This window comes from Protopterus annectens, chromosome 1.part0 (genome assembly GCF_019279795.1).
Source record: "Protopterus annectens isolate FY-2018-M chromosome 1.part0, PAN1.0, whole genome shotgun sequence".
NCBI classification, from domain to species: Eukaryota; Metazoa; Chordata; order Ceratodontiformes; family Protopteridae; genus Protopterus; species Protopterus annectens.
The window spans coordinates 1,662,993,490-1,663,012,699 of record NC_056725.1 but is presented as its reverse complement, the minus strand read 5'-3'; the positions used below and the strand labels follow the sequence as shown (position 1 = coordinate 1,663,012,699).

At 40.5% G+C, this 19,210-nt stretch overlaps 1 protein-coding gene across 2 annotated transcripts in view; it reads right to left on the bottom strand.

Annotated features, from left to right (window-relative positions):
* Window positions 1–19,210, bottom strand: part of SGSM3 (small G protein signaling modulator 3) — a 1,391,341-nt gene that overhangs the window by 296,292 nt on the left and 1,075,839 nt on the right. The gene's annotated exons all lie outside the window — the stretch shown is intronic.

The following is a 19,210-nucleotide window of genomic DNA, read 5'->3' as shown; positions in this document are numbered from 1 at the left end:
CAGATAAAGCAACAGAAACAGATTTAGAGGTAGGACAGTTTTAACTTGTAACTAAAAACCAATAATGTACAAAGGGTGGTGGCCCTTTATAAAAATAAGCAGAGGAGGGAATATTCAGGAGGAAGTACAGTTTTGTAATAATTTACCACAACAGTACATATCCAACTCATCAGTGTTGCAGTATTCCTTACAAGAGGGATATCCTGCCAAAAGCAGATGTACATCTAGCCAGCATACTAAATCCTGGGACCTTCCAAGTGCTGTACATCTGACATATAAACAAAGTCTGAAGGTGCAAGGTAAATAGGAGACAGACATATGTAAGCTAACACCTCAGAACTACCCCAGGAGAACAAAGGAACAGGTGTAGATGCAACTTTATACATACACACACACACACACACACACAAGCACACACACAAGCACACACACAAGCACACACACAAGCACACACACAAGCACACACGTCCCCCCATAAAAAAAGAGAGAAGAAAAGAATACGCAAATACCCTTCGGCCAGAGCAGAGAAAAAGGGGGAAAGATGGATGGAGTACTGCAACAGTGATCAGTGGGACATCTATTACAGTAGGTTCTTACACATCTGTACCATGTTCTTCCAACATCACAGTTGCAGTGTTCCTTACAAGAGGGAGCTACAAAGCTACAAGCTTCTGAAGAGAATGGGCCGCAAAGAAGGAAGTGAAGAGCAATTTGACATGCCCTGGAGAATGGACCTGTCAAAACCTGCTTTAGCCCCAGAAAAACATTCTATTTATAATGTTTAGCAAAAGTGTGAACAGAAGCCGCAGTGGTACAGTGGTAGCGTTGCTGCCTCACAGCAAGAGGTTCTCCTGTCCGATTCACGGCTGGAGTGCCTTCTGTGTGGAGTCTGCATGTCCTCCCTGTGGTCGAGTGGCCTCCGAAAGACATACGTGAATGGGCGTGCCTTCGCTGAAGGTTAGGCATCAGGCTGGCAACTCGGCACCAAAAAAAAAAAAAAAAAAAAATCTACTGCCAATCATTAGCAGACCGGAGTTCCGCTGTGGCGACCTCTAACCGAGAAAAGCCAAAAAGACAAACAACAACAACAGCAAAAGTGTGAACAGAAGACCAAGTAGTTGCTTCAAGAATGGACTTTGTATCTAATAGGCTTTAGTGGAGGCCTAATGTGAAGGATGAATCTCAAAAACTGTTTGACCTCAAATCTAGAACAAGGAGGTGGATCCAACAGCAGACAAGCTAAAACGGCTGAAAAATGGCATTAACAGAAGAGTAAAGCCAGACCACAGAATAACAACTCACAAAAACTATGAAAGAACCCGAGAAGTACCCAGAGCAAAGGGGTCCTGGCTCTTTTTTTGCATCATAAAAAAATATTTTCCATTTAGAAACATAAGATGTTCTGGAAGTTGGTTTTCTAGCCTACTGTCAAACCTGGAGCACATTCTCAGAAAAATGGTGCCTCTGAGGAATTAAACCCTATTACCTGAAACAGTCAGCTGTAGGGTTGCAAACATAGGAGAATGAGCAAGCCCTTGTTTTGAGTGAGCAAAGCCATCCTGTGACGACTGCCCTTGGCAAGATGAAAAAGAAGGGGAAAACCAGTGCTATTTGGCCCAAAAGGGAGTCACCAACAAGATTTTGGGCTGTCCAACAAAATTTGGTAAAGGATCTTTGACAGAAGAGGAAGAGAGGGAAATGCATAAAGAAATATTCTAGTCTAAGAGAAGCACATGGTGTCCTTTTTCCATGCCAGTAGGCTTCGCACCCTGGAGCATAAACAGTGGAGTTGCCACTGGGGAGCAAATACATCTACTTGAATAGCTCACTCATGAACAATGTCCAGTAAGACTTCCCTGTTTAACATCCATGCAAGAGTATCTGCCCGGGATCTGCTCAACGTAGCTGCCATAATGTTCTTTTCTGAAGGAATGTAAAGTGGCTGAAGAATCAAACTGTGAGAGAGCAAAGTTCTAAGCTATTAGGGTGAGTTTGTAAAGATGATAGGACTTTGCCCCTCCCTTGTTTGCTTATATATCACATGACTTGGGTATTGCTGTGAAAACTGTAAGAGGACCTAGAAAGGAGAGTTTATGTAGGGAATGAAGAGCCAAAATCAATGCCCTCATCTTCTTGATACTGAGGTGATCTGTCCTCTCTTGAGGGAACCAAATCCCCTGAACCCTGATATTGTTGGAACAAGCCCTCCTGACAAGGTCTGAGGCATCTGTATACAGCTCCTGTGTAGAGGGAGGAATCAGAAAATGCAGTCCCAGATTGAAGGAAATATGGCTGATCCATGACAGAAATTCCTTCCTTAGGTAAGACAAGAGGGGAATCTGGAAGTATAATGGATGTCAATGCAGGAGCCAAATTGCATTGCAGTGCTACTGCAACATCTTCATATGGGATCAAAGGAATGGTGAATGCCTTACACTACACGGCTCTTAAAATCTCTCTTGCAGAGATCATGTCCAACAGATGAAAGCTCTGAAAGAATTCTGTGAGAGAGACGACCTTAGACCATGGGAAGGAATGTAGTCATAGAAAGTGTGTGATTTCTGCAGCCTAAGAAAATCTGATCTTAAGAGGAAGTCAAAATTGACTTTTTTAGGTTTATAGTAAACCCTGAACTGTGAAGGAGAATCATACAAGTCTTTTAGAAGAACAGGAGGAGAAGCAGCCTGAATCAAACGTCATAAAGATAAGGAAATATCTGACAGCTGTGAACTCTGCAATATGCTATGACAGGAGCTAAGCACTTGGTAAATACCCTTGGGGCATAGAAAGATCAAAGGGCAAGCAGAGAATTGATAATGAGGGGAAGAATCTCAAAAACTTACTGAAAAGAGGTTGAATAGGAATGTGGAGATATGCATCCTTTTCATCTGGGGAGATGAGAAAAGCTTTAGGAAGAAGAATGGGAAACAAATCCTGAAGAGTTAGCATCTTAAAACTAAGCAAAAAGTATGGAGAAAGGGAAGATCCAAGATTGGCCACCAGGAACCCTCTTTAAGGGGAATTAGAAACATCAGAGAACAGAAACCTCTGTCCACCAGAGGGGCAGAAGCAAGGTGAATACTGACAATCCAAAAGCTCATGAAGGACTGCAGGAAACAGGGGCAACTGGTCTGGAAGAGGTTGAGAAATGCCTGAAAAAGGGCAAGAGACTTCTATGCCCTTTTTGATAATAGACCGAATTAAATGATTTGTGGTGATCTGCTGGCAAACTGGAAAAGAGAGAGAACAGTTTTTGAGAATCTGGTCGAAGGGAAAGGAAGGAAGATGGTCACAGGGAAGCAGATTCATCTGGAAAGGAGAGTTTCTGAGTTTTAGAATCCTTTCCTGGGTTTTCAGGAAATCTACCTTTACAGTGATGCTTACCCTTATGAGGCAATCTTTGTTGTCTCCTAATGAAAATACCTGCTTTTGACGGATACTTCCCCTGATACATTTGTGAAAACAAAAGGAAAAAGTTTTTTTCAGGTCTTGCATCTCTTTATGCCTGTCCTTTAAAACTTTAATCATGTATACAGCAGCAGAACAAAATGCATTTTGAGTATCCAAAGGGGAATCCAACAACATGGCTTTAACATCCCCTGGAAGGGACTGCAGCCTAAATGAATACCACCTCCAATGACTGACCCTGCTGCAGCCACTCTAGAAGCATCATCAGTAGCATCACAACTGCACTAGAGAGAGTGCCTAGCAACCTGCAAATCAGAACCAATCAAGGATAAGGCCAGGGACTTAGTGTCAGAGTCAGACATATCACTTAGAAGTTCTCTAATGTAAGAAAGAAGGAATAAAAAGTACAATTATGTTAAGTAAACTTGCCATAACAGTAGATGCAGTAACCTTATATATATATATATATATATATGGAGTTATATCCAACCAAAGATATAACAGACTGCCAGCTTCCAAAGCTTCAGAGCACCTTCCATATGCCCAAACTGTCAGGCAGCTCAAGCTGAGCTGACTAAAAGACAAGTCTGAGTGCCAAGCTCTTCACAGTTTTCCTACCAACATAGTGAGGGAGGCTGAGCCTTGAAGGGGCACTGCTAGGAACAACAAAAATAAATGCCCACACTCTGGCATAAAAGGTACACCAAAAATAAGTGAATGGAGGAAGCAGCAGTGATCATTCGACCATGTAGTGTTATGGTAAGTTTACTTACACAACTGTACTAAGTTCATCATATTGATAACTGTTGCAATATCCTTAGCTATATGGGTAGATTATCCTAGCTTACTACATTTGGGAGGTGGAAAGAGAAGAGTCCAGGAGCCCCTGGAGAAAGGTCCTCGTAAAGCCTTTCACCTCGAGAAGGAATTAAGTTTATAATGCTTTGTAAAAATATGTGCAAAGGACCAAGTAGCAGCTTCTAAAATATTTCTAGAGTCCACCCTTTCCAAAAAGCTATACATGAAGCCAAGGCCTGGGTACAGTGGGCCTTAACCCTGCCTGGAAAAGTTTTATTATAGCAAGTACAACAAAATATCATAGCCTTAGACAACCATTTCGAAATACTCTGTTTTGACACAGGTTGTCAATTCTTCTTACCTTCACAAGAAATGAACAACTGATACAAAGATCTCAAAGATTTAGTTGTGTCAAGATAGTATTGGATTTGTCTGTGGACATCCAAGGTATGGAGGATTCTTTCTCCCTAATTTTTAGGTTCAGGAAAGAAAATAGGCATAAAAAAGGATGAGTTCTCAAAGAAACCCAGTCCCTATGGAAAATGAGATGGGGTTCCACCATAAGAGCTTGCAACTCAGACACTCTTCTTGCAGAGATCAGAAAAATCAATAAAACTGTTTTCCATGTTAAAAACCTCGTCAGTCAGTTGAACTGGAACAAGTGTTAGCTTCTCTGACACAAAATTTAGATCCCAAGGAGGGGTCACTGGTTTACTTTTAGGTTTCTTGTGCAAAATCCCTTTCAAAAACATTTTGACATGAGACAGTATTGAAAAAGGAGGATCCAAGGGCAGACATACTGAAATGGCAGATAAATACATTTATTTTATTATTTACTTTACATTTGGTTACCAAGAAAGTCTGACTGGACATGGGTCCTTTTTCAGAGGAGGCTCGGGAGAAAAGCTCTACAAATAACATTTACACACACAATAATAGTCTTCAGTTTGAATTCACACAGTACAGTACATCAATGACAGGTAGCATTATTTAACATATGACATAAAATTATAGCACCATTTTAAAATATTAGTTTTAACAGAGAGTAGTTGTTACATTTTAGCAGCTGTCAATAAGTAAAGCAAGGGTAAGGCAGAGATGGGTATAACTGTAAGAGATGTGAGGAGAGAAGAAAGTATGGGTTGAAGGTGTGATTGCCAAGTACAGAAATTAGGAGATAAAGTGAGAGAATGGAGGGGTCCTAGTGATTAACCTGGATTGTTGCAGTTGCAGAGCCATGAGTTCAACAAATGTGTTTTAAGGACTTTTTAAATTTGCGTATGGAAGCTATAGCTGTGATGAGAGGGGAAAGTTTATTCCATTGTTTGGCTATTGTGTTAGAGTAGAGGGATGAATCAGCGATATTATTATCTTTAGCTACTTTGAGGAGAAGTTTGTTGGTGGATAGGAGGTCTCTGGTACAGGAGTACGGAATTATCAGGTCTTGTAGTGAAGGGGCTTTCTCGAGATGATGTAGAATTTTATGTGACAGAGTAAGTTGGTTATATAGAGGTAGGTGAGGAAGTTCAAGCCAATTGAGTTGTTTGAAAGCTAGACAGTGGTGTGATCTGTAAGAACTACTGGTGGCGAATTTGGTGATTTTGTTATAGCAGGCTTCTAGTTTGGTTAAGTCAGATTTTCTAAGGTTTGTGAGGATTGAAGAGGCATATAGTAGTGTAGAGATGAGATGAGTGCATGCAATAGTGGTCCTAGCAGTTTTTCTTAAGAACCGTTTATTTCTATATGAAGTACCTAGTGTTTTTTATAGACTTTTTTATGGTGAGAGAGACATGGATATCGAATTTCATGTTAGTCTATTAACAACCCCAAGGAGATTTGTGTGGGTAACAGGCAATATTTATTTTATTTTACATTTGTTGACCGGGCTGGTCTGACTGGATATATGTCCATTTTCAGCAGAGGCCCAGGGGGAAAAGCTCCAATGAACACAAATAATAGTTATTTTACATGACAGATTTTAAAAATCGAGGTACATCTTTTAACAACTTTTTACATTACTTTACATTTCTTTACATTGCTGGTATAAAATTCTTTATACATATAATGATTACGGAATAATACAGGAACGTGTAAGAAATGAGATGAGGTATATGATGATTTAAGGAATAGTACATGAAGATGGTAGGAATGACAAGAGGTTAACATATGAAAACACACTTTCTTAAAAGGTTAACAGAGAGGCACCTACTTGGTTAGTCAGGGTTAGCACAAGGGCATAACCAATGTGTTTTGAGGAATAGTTTCAGTTTGTTTTTAAAAAGTGATACTGAGGAAAGCAAGGTCAGGTCACTAGGGAGTGAGTTCCAGGTTTTGCTAACAGCATAACAATAACAAAACAGTTTCGTCCAGCAACTAGACTCTAGTACAGTTTTTTGAGGATTTGAAGCAGTAGGCAGGAAAAGGGAGCAAAGAGAAAGTAGTAGATTAGTATAATCACTTTTGGGGTACAGTGGAGGATAAGAGACAGAGTATAAGGAAGCAGAGGTTAGGAAAGGGGAGAGGTAAACTAAGTTGAGTCAGTGCAGGAACAGGTCCAAGAGTTTAACAGATAGACTTTTAAAGATTTTTTTGAAACAGTTTAAGTCAGAGTTTCAATTAAAAATAGAGGCAGTTTGTTCCATGCATTGGCTACTGAGTAATTATAGAGAAGTTTGCAAATGGTTTTATTGGGTTTGTAGACCTGAAGGAGAAGTTATTCTGAGGTGCGGAGTGTATGGTTAGGGGTATAGAGGGTTATGAATGTTGTGAGAGCAGGACAGGAGTGAGGTTGGTTTAAGATGGTGTGATTCAGGTGTAGTTGACGTAGAAGGAGTTGATAGTGTAGTTCTGGCCATTGTAGGTTTTATAAGGGATAGGCAGTGGTGAGAGTGGCAGGGTAGATTAGTGGCAAATCTAGCAATTTTGTAAACAAGAGATTTATTTGAAGGTTTGTAAGGATTAGGGCAGTATATTGTAGGGTGCGAAGTAGCTAGGCTTGTGCAAGTGTGAGTTTAGAATCATTTGTGAGGAATTTTCTGTTTTTCTAAAGAAGGCCTAGTTTTTGATTAGTATTAGTCTTTTTGATGCAGTTTTGAATGTGAAGACTGAATTTAAGTTGATCATCTATAATGAGAACTAATAGTTTAGTATGGGGTTCAACCCTGAAAGGTGTATTATTTATGAAGAAGACCATGAAAGTACATTTGAGGTGTTGGAGAGGTTTAGGAAGGAAAAGGAGGAGTTTGATTTTATTTTGGTTGAGAAGGAGTTGGTTGGATGTAGCCATTTTTCAAAAGAGTGCAAGGAATCTTTGGTAAGGTAGAGCAGTGGAGATTGTCAGAGGTAGAAATTATTGTAGAGTCATCAGCGTATTGTATTAAAGAGGACAGAGGACAGAAGAGATAGAAGTTGTTAGTGAAAATGTTAAATGGTAGGGGCCCAAGGATGGAGCCTTGGGGAATCCCAGTTAGGACCGAAAGGAAAGAAGAAGATGCAGAGAGCCACCTTACAGACTGAAGTTGGCTGGCAAGGCAGCTAAAGAACCAACCAATAGCAGAGTTGGAGAAATTAAGGTTGGATAGTTTGAACAGAAGTAGATTGTGGGAGACAGTATCAAAGGCCTTAAAGGGTCAAGGAACAGACATGACACTAACGTATTGCTGTCTCGAGATCTAGAGATAGTCTTTGTGAACGATATTAGTGCTGTAGATGTGCTGTGGTCAGGGTGAAAGCCGTTGTGTAGGGGTGAGAGATTTTCAAGTAGCAGATGAGCAAACAGCTGTTTATGGATGCATTTTTCAAGAACCTTTGATTGGGGAGATAAAACTGCAATGGGTCTGAAATTAAAGGGGTCAGAGGAGTTTCCTCCTTTATGGAAGGGAATGACATAGAATTTTTCCAGATATCAGGAGCTATGTTTACTTGAACTGATCTACTGATAAGTATGGAGACAGGATATGCAACAGCTTTTGCATCTAACTTAAGGAAAAGAGGTTACAAGTTATCAGCGGAGGGTGAACAAGTTTTGAGTTTGCTGAGAAGTGATCTGATGTATTTAAGTGAGAAGGAGGGTGTGTGGGAGGAAGGGGGAAGTAGAGGGACAGGTACTTGTGCTGTTTTTTGTTAGTTTTTGAATGGAATCAATGAAAAAAGGAGATTAAAAGTGTTGCAGTGTCAAAGGTAGAGCTATTAGGGGTGGGATTTGGTGTAGTGGGCGTACCTGCGTATCAACACACCAAATACACTTGTTATAGGGGACTCTATTGTCCGGCACACTGACGTCCCGCTCACCAGACTGAACAAGGAGAAGGTCACTGTACGCTGCCTGTCGGGTGCCAGGATCCGCCACATAATGCAAGCACTCAGGTCACTCCAAAGCAAGTACAAGTATGACTCCATCATTGTCCATGCTGGTGTGAATGACCTAAGACGTACCTCCCTGGACTACATGAAAAGAGACATAGAGGAGCTCTCTGACCATGTAGCCCAGGCTGGTATGACCCTGACCTTGAGTAGCATCTTGCTCTCACCAAGAATGATGCCACAGTATAAAGACAAAATGATCAGTTTCAACAATTGGCTAAAGTACTGGTGTCATTCAAAGGGGATCCAGTGTCTGTCTGCCTGGGATGACATGCTCGACAAGCCACATTGCTTCGCTAGGGACGGCTTGCACCTGACACCCTTAGGCTTTCGTATACTGGCCAAGGCTCTTGCCACCCCTATAGTGCCTTTTTTAGGCAAGACTCAAAGGACAAACCCACCTCCATAGACAACCCAAGGATAAAAAAACTAAAGGTAATGCTACTCAATGCCAGAAGTCTAAACCTCAAGATGCACGCACTCTAGGCTCTCCTCAGTATGGAGAAAATCAATGTCTGTGCAGTAACAGAAACCTGGTTCAAGGCTCCTGAGAGCACCCCAGCACTACCAGGTTATAACTCATGTCATGCGTTTCGGCCCCAAAACTCGGACCGAAGCACAAAAGGAGGGGGAGTATCTATATTCATCAAAGATACCTACACCTCCAGGTTAGTGGCACTGCAAGCATCGGAAACCATCCATGTGCAACTAACAGCGGGCAAAACTGCCTTTCAGTTTGTAGCCTGCTACAGAACACCCTCCCTATTACAGGAACCCCACTTGGCATTCCTGAGAACACTGGAGAATATGAAGGTCTCTCCAAACACTATGTTATTGGGTGACTTCAACTACCCAAGCATTGACTGGGAAAACTACTCAAGCCCAAACACCCTTGCCCAAAGGTTCCTTGAATTTATAAACTCTAACGCAATGGAACAACTGGTCACCATTCCCACAAGAGGGAACAACAGAGTCCCCATGTTGGTGATGACCAGGTCCAATATATGTTCCACACCAGAGGTAAACCCCTCATTGGTAAGATCAGACCATAAACAAATTTCCCTGGACATCCATATCCCGTCCCCACCCCTAGCCAAGGAAATCACTGTAAAGAATTTCTCAAAAGCCAACTTTGCACTTCTCAAGACTGAGGTGGAATCCTTCAAAGCCCCTTGGCCAGAGGATAATACAGCCCAATCCGCAGAATCCTTTACAAATGCATTCTATGAGCACCTGCAGGAATGTATGGATCATGCTATCCCAAATAAAACCAAGACTCACTCCTCCAAAAACAGGACACCGGTCTGGTGGACCCCGGCCATAAATAAGCTATACAACAGAAGGAGGACGCTACTACATGACAGAGCAAAATCCCAAAAAGGGAAGGCATCTCTGATCAGTATTAGCAAGAAACTTTGATCCCTCATAAAATAATCAAAGGCCAGCTTCGAAAGAAAAATTGCCCTAGACACTAAAGATAATCACAAGGCCTTCTTTAGTTATGTCAGGAACATGGGCGGAAACTCCCAGATATGCTCTGAATTGTTGTATAACGGTACAAAATATACTGAACCTACAGACATAGCCAACATCCTGGCAGATAGATTCAGCACAAACTTCTCCCCCCTTCCCCCCAAAGGAGCAAATGCCTATCCCAACTGAATGTAACCTCCCTGACATCACAGATGCACAGGTGAAAGCTGCCCTCTCCAAAGAAAAAAACACAGCATCTATGGGACTGGACGGTGTCCCAGGCTGTGTCTTACATGAGCTCCAAGAAGAACTGAACCCTCACATTAAGTCACTGTTCAAACTTAGCCTCACTACAGGATATGTACCCAAAGAATGGCGTACATCTACAGTGTTCCCACTCCACAAAGGTGGTGCCACAATGGACCCCGCAAACTATCGCCCCATAAGCCTGACTAGTCTGGTCTGTAAAGCTATGGAGCGTATTATCATGGAACTCATAAACAAAGACATTGGGAGCCTCCAGACACTGGACCCTACCCAATTCGGCTTTGTTAAGGGCAGATCTTGCCTCTTAAACCTAGTTGATTTCTTTGAAATAGTTACCAAAGCCATAGATGAGGGTAAGGTAGTCCACACAGCCTACCTGGACCTCGCAAAAGCCTTCGACACAATACTCCACTCGGGCATCAAAAATAATCTTACCAGCTTAAATATCAACCCCTACATCACAAGATGGGTTGCAAACTGGCTCAGAGATAGAACCCACATGGTCAGAATCGCAGGTGCCATGTCCGAATCCAAACCGGTTACAAGTGGCGTCCCACAGGGCTCAGTTCTGGGACCTCTCTTGTTCGGTATATACTTCTCTGAGGTTCAGGCTAACACGGGGGGATTATGGCTGACAAAGTTCGCAGATGACTGCAAACTGGGGGCCATAATCGAATCTCCAGCTGAAACAAGCAACCTCCAAAAGGGTCTCACAGAGACGGATGCTTGGTGCCAGAGCCACGGCCTCAAGCTAAATGCCAAAAAGTGCATAGTCATCCCCTTTGGGAAAAACAAGGTGCCCACAAATTACCACATAGGTGGTAATCCATTAAGTACAGAAGAAGTAATTAGAGATTTGGGGACCAACGTAGATAGTAATCTCTCCTTTGATAATCACGTTGCCAAACTGGTTAGAAAGACCTTCTATATTGCCCACCTTATCATGAAAGGGTTCGCATCTAGATCAAGAGAGGTCATTGTGCCCCTCTACTCGTCACTCATCAGGCCCATAATTGAATAGATTGCCCCTTTTGGGATGTACCTGACCCGACACCTGCAGCAACTGGAGAGACCCCAAAAGTACCTCACCAAGAGGATCATGGGCTACAAACAGATGTCCTACGCAGCTCGACTAAAGAAACTCCAGCTCTACTCAGCTGCTTACTGCCTACTCAGAGGCGATCTATGCCTGACGTACAAAGCCATGTCAAACCCAGAATTAATGGACATGCTCCACCTCAAAAAATCCAAGTCCCTTAGAGCTACATGCTCCAGGGACCTAAACCTCAGCACAAAAATAAATAGGACATGCTGGATGGACAGATTCATTTCCCAGAGGCTCCCCTCACTCTGGAATAGAATCCCAATTCATGTTAGACATAGCCCCTCACTGACCCTCTTCAAGCGAAATCTGGATGCGTGGACGGGAAATCGAAAATTCACCCCTGGGATCTCTTCTGTGTCCCTGCTAGACAGAGGCACAGCAAACTAATCTTAAAAGGGTACCTTCTGTGACCTACTTTACAGAGGCACAGTAGGCTAATCTAATAGGGAGGCGGAAGCCAAATACACTCTGGCTAGGCTTATAAATGCCCTAGGGCAGACAGCCTAGTATCTACCTATTAACCTGGGTGTAACAGCTTGTTGACAGTATTCTAGAACTTTTAAAAGTTTTTTTTTTGTCATGGTTGATGTATTTTTTTTAGTAAGATTACGTAGTTCTCTGTAGCATTGATAATTCTAGGGGATTTTGTTTTTTGCCAGTTATTCCAAGCAGTGTCACACTTTTGCATGAGGGAGTGAGTATCTTTAGTTAGCCAGGGAGCAAAGTTAGAGTTAATTCTAATTTTCCTAATGGGGGGGGGGGCAGAGAGTTTAGAGTGTTAAGAAAAATGCTATTAAATTTCAGAACAGCTTCCTCTGGGGAAAGACTGTGGAGAAAGGACCAGTTAATAGAGGAGAGTATATCATTAAAAGTGTCAGGGTTGAGGATGTTAAGTTTGTGACAATCTTTGTACTGTCAAGATTTAAGCAATTGTGGGGAATGTCTATAGACAGACATGGGGAGTTGGTCACTTAGGGTATCAGGATGTGTGGAGGGGTTATGGTACAAATCAGGGTTGGAGGTAAGGATCCAGTCTTATGTAGTACCAGTATCAGAAAGTTTGTTAATGCGAGTGGGGGTAATAATTAGTTGGAGAAGCCATAAAGGCTAATGATGTTGTTTGGAGAGACAGAGGACAGGGCATTCCAATCAATGCTGATGTCACCAAATATAATAGTTTCATAGGAGATAGTATGGGAGATTCAGGAGAGAAAGTTTTCCAGGATAGGGATGTTTTTACCTAGGGGTATAGAGATAGTGGCAATGGCAAATGTTTTGTGATTGTTTAAGTTTACAGCTCACAATGAGGAGTTCTGCTGGGTGGAAATTTGGTAGTGAGAAAGATGGAGTGTAGCTAGTGAGTTGTTCGGAATGAAGAACACAGAGGAGTGGGTGGGGGTATGGGTAGGGAGATAGAGGCTGAAAGTGGGACCAGGACTGGGGTGTATGCCTCCTGAGAACAGTATGTTTAGTACAGGAAGTTTTGAATTTGAGTAGATTAGACTGAAGAGGAAATATTTTGGCCTGATTTTTGGAGATAGAGAGGGCATAGGGAATATTTTTATTTTATGCAGGTAGGTATCACTATGACAGAATAGAGTTGGAGCAATATGGAATGAAAGAGAGGGTAAGAGGTGAATATATGGGTAGAAAAGTGTAGGGGGGGCAGGGTTTATATATGTTAGGGTATGATAATGGGAGGTAGAGATAGAGAGGAAAAGAAGTAGAGCTGTGGTTAGGAGAAGGTGCATCATTTTGTAACAGAAAAAGAGGAGAAGGTGAAGTGGAAACAAAGAATGCTATGGAAAATAGGGAGACGGTAAGATCAATCTGAAAGATGTGGTTATTTTGACATCAGGAAGGAAGTGGTAATGAGGATTTTGGAGCAATTAGGGAGTGGCAGGATGGACTGGGCAGGACATCTGACAGTATAAATGTACAGTATTCAGAGGTGGGTGAGAATGGGGGTAGGGTAAGGGAGTGATGTGAGCGTAGCAAGAGCAAATGCAGCAGGGCTACACCAAGCACAAACTGGTTCAGAAAAATAAGATAAACAATTGGCGAGTGAGAAGTTCAGGTAGAAGTAGAAAATCTATGGGAAAAGAGAGTAAAACGCTATTGAACCAGGGAGATGTTAATGCATTTGGGAGTTAGAGAATATATTTTCTGAAATGAAAAGACAAATTATGAAAGAGACAGGTAGAGTTATAGACTTATATATTCTGAAACAGGAGAAGGACAAAGAATGAACTAGAGAGGTAGAGTTATAGCATAACAAAATTTTGATTACTCTGGGCTAGCAGGAGCTGCAAGGAGTGCAGGTGGGTGAGGCAGATAAAGTATAACTAAGTACTGCAGAGTGGGAAAAGGTAGAACAACAAAGGTAGAAGGTGAAGAAGAAAAGGTTAGTAGTATATTCAGTAGAGAAAAAAAAAATGGAAGGGGTGGGGGTGAGTTCTGGTGGCGAACTACAGACTATTTTACAAAAAGACAGGCAACATACAGATGTTTTATGTGGACATACTTTGCTTTGCCTTCCTAATTCATTAAAGGGAAGCTTGTAGGGAGCCAGCTGATTAGTGAAGCTGTTCACACATGAACCTCAGTACTGCTGGTTAGAAGATGAACTTGCAGTCTTCTATTGGGCGAGAGGACAGCAGAGTGCAACACAGTGGATATAAAAAGTTTACACACTCCTGTTAAAATGCCAAGTTTTTGTGATATAAAAAATGAGACCAGAATACATCATTTCAAAACTTTTCACACCTTTAATGTGACCTATAACATGTACAATTTAATTGAAAAACAAACATATCTGTTAGGGGGAAAATATAAATAATAAAAAACGTACAATAAGCTGGTTGCATAAGTGTGCACACCCTTAAACTAATATTTCATATTTCATTGAAGAACCTTTTGATTTAATTAGAGCATTCAATCTGCAAAGGGGGTACAACATGGTTCCCCTCTGCTTGACGATGTACCACATGACTTTGGTATTGCCTGTAACAACCTGAAGAGGTCCTGGGGACCAAAGAGGATTCAGAAAGTTGAATGCCTTGATCAAGATAAGCATCTCTGATATTTACATGCTTGTGTCTATCCTTGCTGTCTCACACACCCTACACTTTTATCCATCCTGAAAATACTCTCCAAGTAAAGTCTGAGGCATCTGTGGTGACTGATTTGAAACAAGGAAGGAGAAAGGGAGACCTGGACTTAAGGATACCTGTTGTCTCCGCCAAATGATTTCACTTTTGACAAACTCTGCACTGGAATTTGAAAAGACAAAGGATGACGTTGCTGGGAAAAAAACATACTTCAGATACCACTTTATCTTTCTCATGTGGAGTCTTGCCAGGGGTATCATGAGAATCATAGAAGCCATAAGACCCAAAAACCTGAGGTATTCCCTTGCAGTGACCAAAATTTGTGTGGAAAACTTTAGAAATAGATCTGAATATAGATCTATTATTTCATGTGGAAGAAAAGCTCTTTGAACAGTTGCCATCCCAGGAATACAATCATGTGTGAAGGCATCAAGAAAGACTTTTGAATGTTCTCTAGGAATCCCACTTTGTGTAAGAGATCTCTATCAAAGAGAGAGAGAGAGAGAGAGAGAAAGAGAGAGTGAGAGAGATCCTTGACAATGAAAAAGACTGCAAATATAAGAAAGTCTAAATTATAGTGTGGATGGATTCCCTGTAGCCTGCAATGAGCTGTAACTGGAGCTAAACACTTTGTGAGCACTCTTAGTGCAATGGATATTCCAAATGGTAAGGCACAGAACTGATAATGTGATTAAGAAACATCTGAAATCTGGGTGAATAGGGATGTGATAATAAGCACAGTTTAAGTTTAGTGTTACCAGAAACATTGAAAGAGGAAGAAGAGGTAACAGGTTGTAAAGTGAGAATTTTGAATTTAGGCACCATCACAAACCTGTTTAGGAAAGAAAGATCCAGAACTGGTCTCCAAGCATCTTCTTTCCTTGGCACCAAGAACATCCTTGAATAAAAACCCTCTTCCAATTGGGAAGGAGGGACTGGTTCTATCACTCCATGGGACAGCATATGATGAAGATCCAGCGGAAACAAAAAATTCTGATCTGGATGATGAATTACCCCTGGAAAGGAGGAATTTCCTCCCATTGCTATCTGTAACCTTGATGAATGATCTTCAGAATCCATTTGTCTGACACTACTGTCATCAACAACAAAAATATAGATTTAGACTTTATGGAAGAAAGAAGACTCCATGATGGGAGGGACTCACACGGTCACTTGAATACTTATTCAGACTTATTGGACTGTCCTTGGTTTTGGGAGGCTAGAGTCTTCTTTCTTCTTAAAAGTCTGTTTACCTATATTTTGTTGAGCCTGTTTATTTTGCTTTTTGCCAAAACTGGATGAAGAGTTTGAGAATCCCTTAGAAAATCTGGAAAAAGAGGGCTGGAAAATCTTAAATGATTACCTGGATCAGCTTACCCCTTTCATCATACTTTCTGATCACATCTGCAGCAGAGGGGCCAAAAACTAAATCTCTACCCAAAGGGGAATTTAAAATCTCATTTTTATCATCATCTGGGAGTTTCTGAGAATGCAGCCATGCAGACCTTCATAAAACAGTACCAGAAGCCACAACCCTGGAAATAATAACAGAGTAATACACAAACTGTAAACCATGAGCTGTGCAAAAGATGAAAAATAAATTGAAACAAATTTTTCCTCACAAGAAGAAATTGTAGATAAAACATTCCTCATACTTTCACACTTAGTCAGAACAAACTAACATGTAAGCCCTAACAATTCAAAACTCTGAAAATCAAAGTTGCAATATGCACTTTTTCCCAAAGTTTCTTACCCTTATCAGAAAGGGTAGTATTGGAGTTAACTAAGTGTTTAGCAGCTGTAGGATTAACTAAAGCTATAGCTGTTGGGACAGGTTTGAGAATAGTTTATAAAAACTCGAAAGACTGAGGAAGTATACTCATCTGTCTTTTTAGGGGTAGCTGACTGACTATCTTGAAAATTCCAGACATTAAGACACACATCTTCTCAAACAGAAGAGGAGGAAAGGGTCTGAGTCTAAACCAGAAAACACTTTATCTGTCCCTTTGTCTTCCTGATCACATTCAGAATCTTGAATCTCTTCAGGAAAAGAGGTACTTCCCCGTTTCTTTTACCAGAAACTACTTTACAAGAAGGATCAACAGACTGAATTAAACCCTGTAAAAAGAAAAAAACAAAATGGATAACTTAAGTAAAATGAAACTAGAACCAAACATACACCAGCCCAAGGCTTCAATAAAGGCTATCCCTCCAAAGGTACAAATACAAATGCTCCAGTCCCTAAGTTCAAAAATGTTTAATAGTATGCTCCCAAAAACATGTACATAAATGATTAAGCGCTTTCATTTCCAACAGGAAACTTCATCAGAATGTCATTCAAATGGCTTCCCAAACACTTATATAATTAAAGAATCTCCTTCATTGGATAATCAATTAGAGTCTTAAAACAATAACATTTAATGTTGTACATTTAAAATGCACATCTAAAATACCCACAATTTTTGTTTAACAACATTACTCTTCATTAAAAAAAAACTTTTTGTATATAAAGAAAACTTCCAATAAATACTTCATAAAAAAACTCATAGAAAAACTTCATGTAAAATCCTAAATATACCCACTGAACCAATAACTAACCATAAATCACTTCAATTTATCAGCCTTTAGTTTTGGGGCAGCTACTAGTGAGATATGGTCATTTAACCCAGGGAAATTACAGGCATCCAAACATAACTGCCAAATAAATTCCCTGAATTCAAGTCTACTCTCCCAGTCTCCACCCCTATCATTTTTCTATACATTCTCAATAACCCAGAACTTAAAGCCAGCGTTAGGACATTTTTTGATGTGTCTAGCTAGGGCTTTTGTCTCCTTAGCCCTACCCACATCGTACATGTGTTCATATATTCGTTGTCTAAGGTTGCATTCTGTCTTCCCAATGTAAAATGCCCAACATACCATGCAGTAGCCAATATAAATCACCCCTTTTATGTAACAGCTGAAGTGTCCTTTGGCTCTCATGGTATGTCCCCCAACCGTAAGGGTATCACCTTCGGCCATAAATATACATTGAGGGCACCTGCCACATTTGTAGGTTCCTACCCTAGGTGTAATTAATACTTTCTTTCTTCCCTTACAATATTTCTTTCAAATTTCGATTCCTCCCATAGCTAAACTGCAACCTATGACTAAATACTTCCAGTCTGTTGGGCATTTTTCCAAACTCATATCCCCTTAATAGTTCTTTTTAACCAATCAGTATTTTAGTCTAAGTAACTAACAAATATGGTGTTTTAATATCTGTATTCAAGGAATAATGGGTGTCATTCACTCTGGTAGGGTATTAGGATCATCAGCTCTAAATAAAGGTTTATATCTGTTGCCCCATTCTTTGATGACCAGTTCCTTCAAAGGGATCATTAGGGTATCTGGGTAACCTCTATCCAGGAATAAAGTATGCACAAATTCCAATTCATCACCCAAATCTTCCCTTTCTGAGGTCATCCTGGCCACTCTGATCATCTGTCCTTTAACAATATTCTTTTTTTGAAACGGTCATAGTGACGATACGCATTGGAAAAACATTTCTTCCTATAGATTCTGGATATGAATTTCCCCTGCATCATATACTTTTTTATAGTGACATCCAAATAATGTACTACATTCATCTGTAATGTACAAATAAATTCCAAAAATTCAGTGGTTCCACTTAAAAAATCCATAAAGGAAGTAATCAATTCAAGGGGTCCTTTCCATACAATAAAAATATCATCCAAAAAACGATAATATTTATGAATGTTTCCCCTATAATGAGAACTGAAAACAAAATGTTCTTCCCAATATAACATCACTATGTTCGCAAAAATTGGGGCACAGGATGACCCCATGGCTACATCATCTAATTGGTGGCAATATTCACCTTGAAAATATAAGAAATTGTTTTTAAGGACAAGTTCCATATTCTCTAATAATAATCTGAAATCCGTACTGGATAGAAAGTCAAAATCTAATAACTTCTTCTCATCCAACCCTTTACTATGCGGAATAACTGAAACAAATCTCGAACATCTATAAAAATTCTTGTCCACCGTTAAATTACTATAATTGTAAATATAGAAGCTATCCTCTGTCATTATTTCTCTTAGGGCCTCATTATTAGATCTATCTAACCACGTGTTGTTCTGAACTACTTTGTTCAATGTCAAGACTAGTCTCAAGATTAATGTCGGCCTCCATAAAGGGTGAGTTTGAATGAATAAATGACCTACTTCCATTACTAATGGTCAAACTTTCTAATGTGGGTACATTGGTTGAAAACGTTGATTCCCTCTGTGTTGTGGCGGAGTACCCCTGGGTTGCTTGTGCATAAGAGGGGCGGATTTGTTGGTTCTTTATCCTATCGGATCTCTGTACACCCCCTTCTCCTAAAGGGACATCGTAAACTTCCCCCTGTCTCTCAACACCACAATCTTCCGTAAATTGAATGGGGTGTGCCTCACCCTGGAATTCCTATGGTTATTTGAAGAAAATAAATTACCCCTAATTCCGGGTCCCTAACACACATGCAGTACCATTCAAATATTCCCTATTGTCCCTTTCCAGCTTAGACATTTTCCTGACATGATTTTTTTCATCACTTTATCAGTGTCTTGCAAAACCAGCAAATAATCTCTCTCTTAAACTCATTAACTGAAAATAATAAATCATTCTGCATCTCTAAATTCAT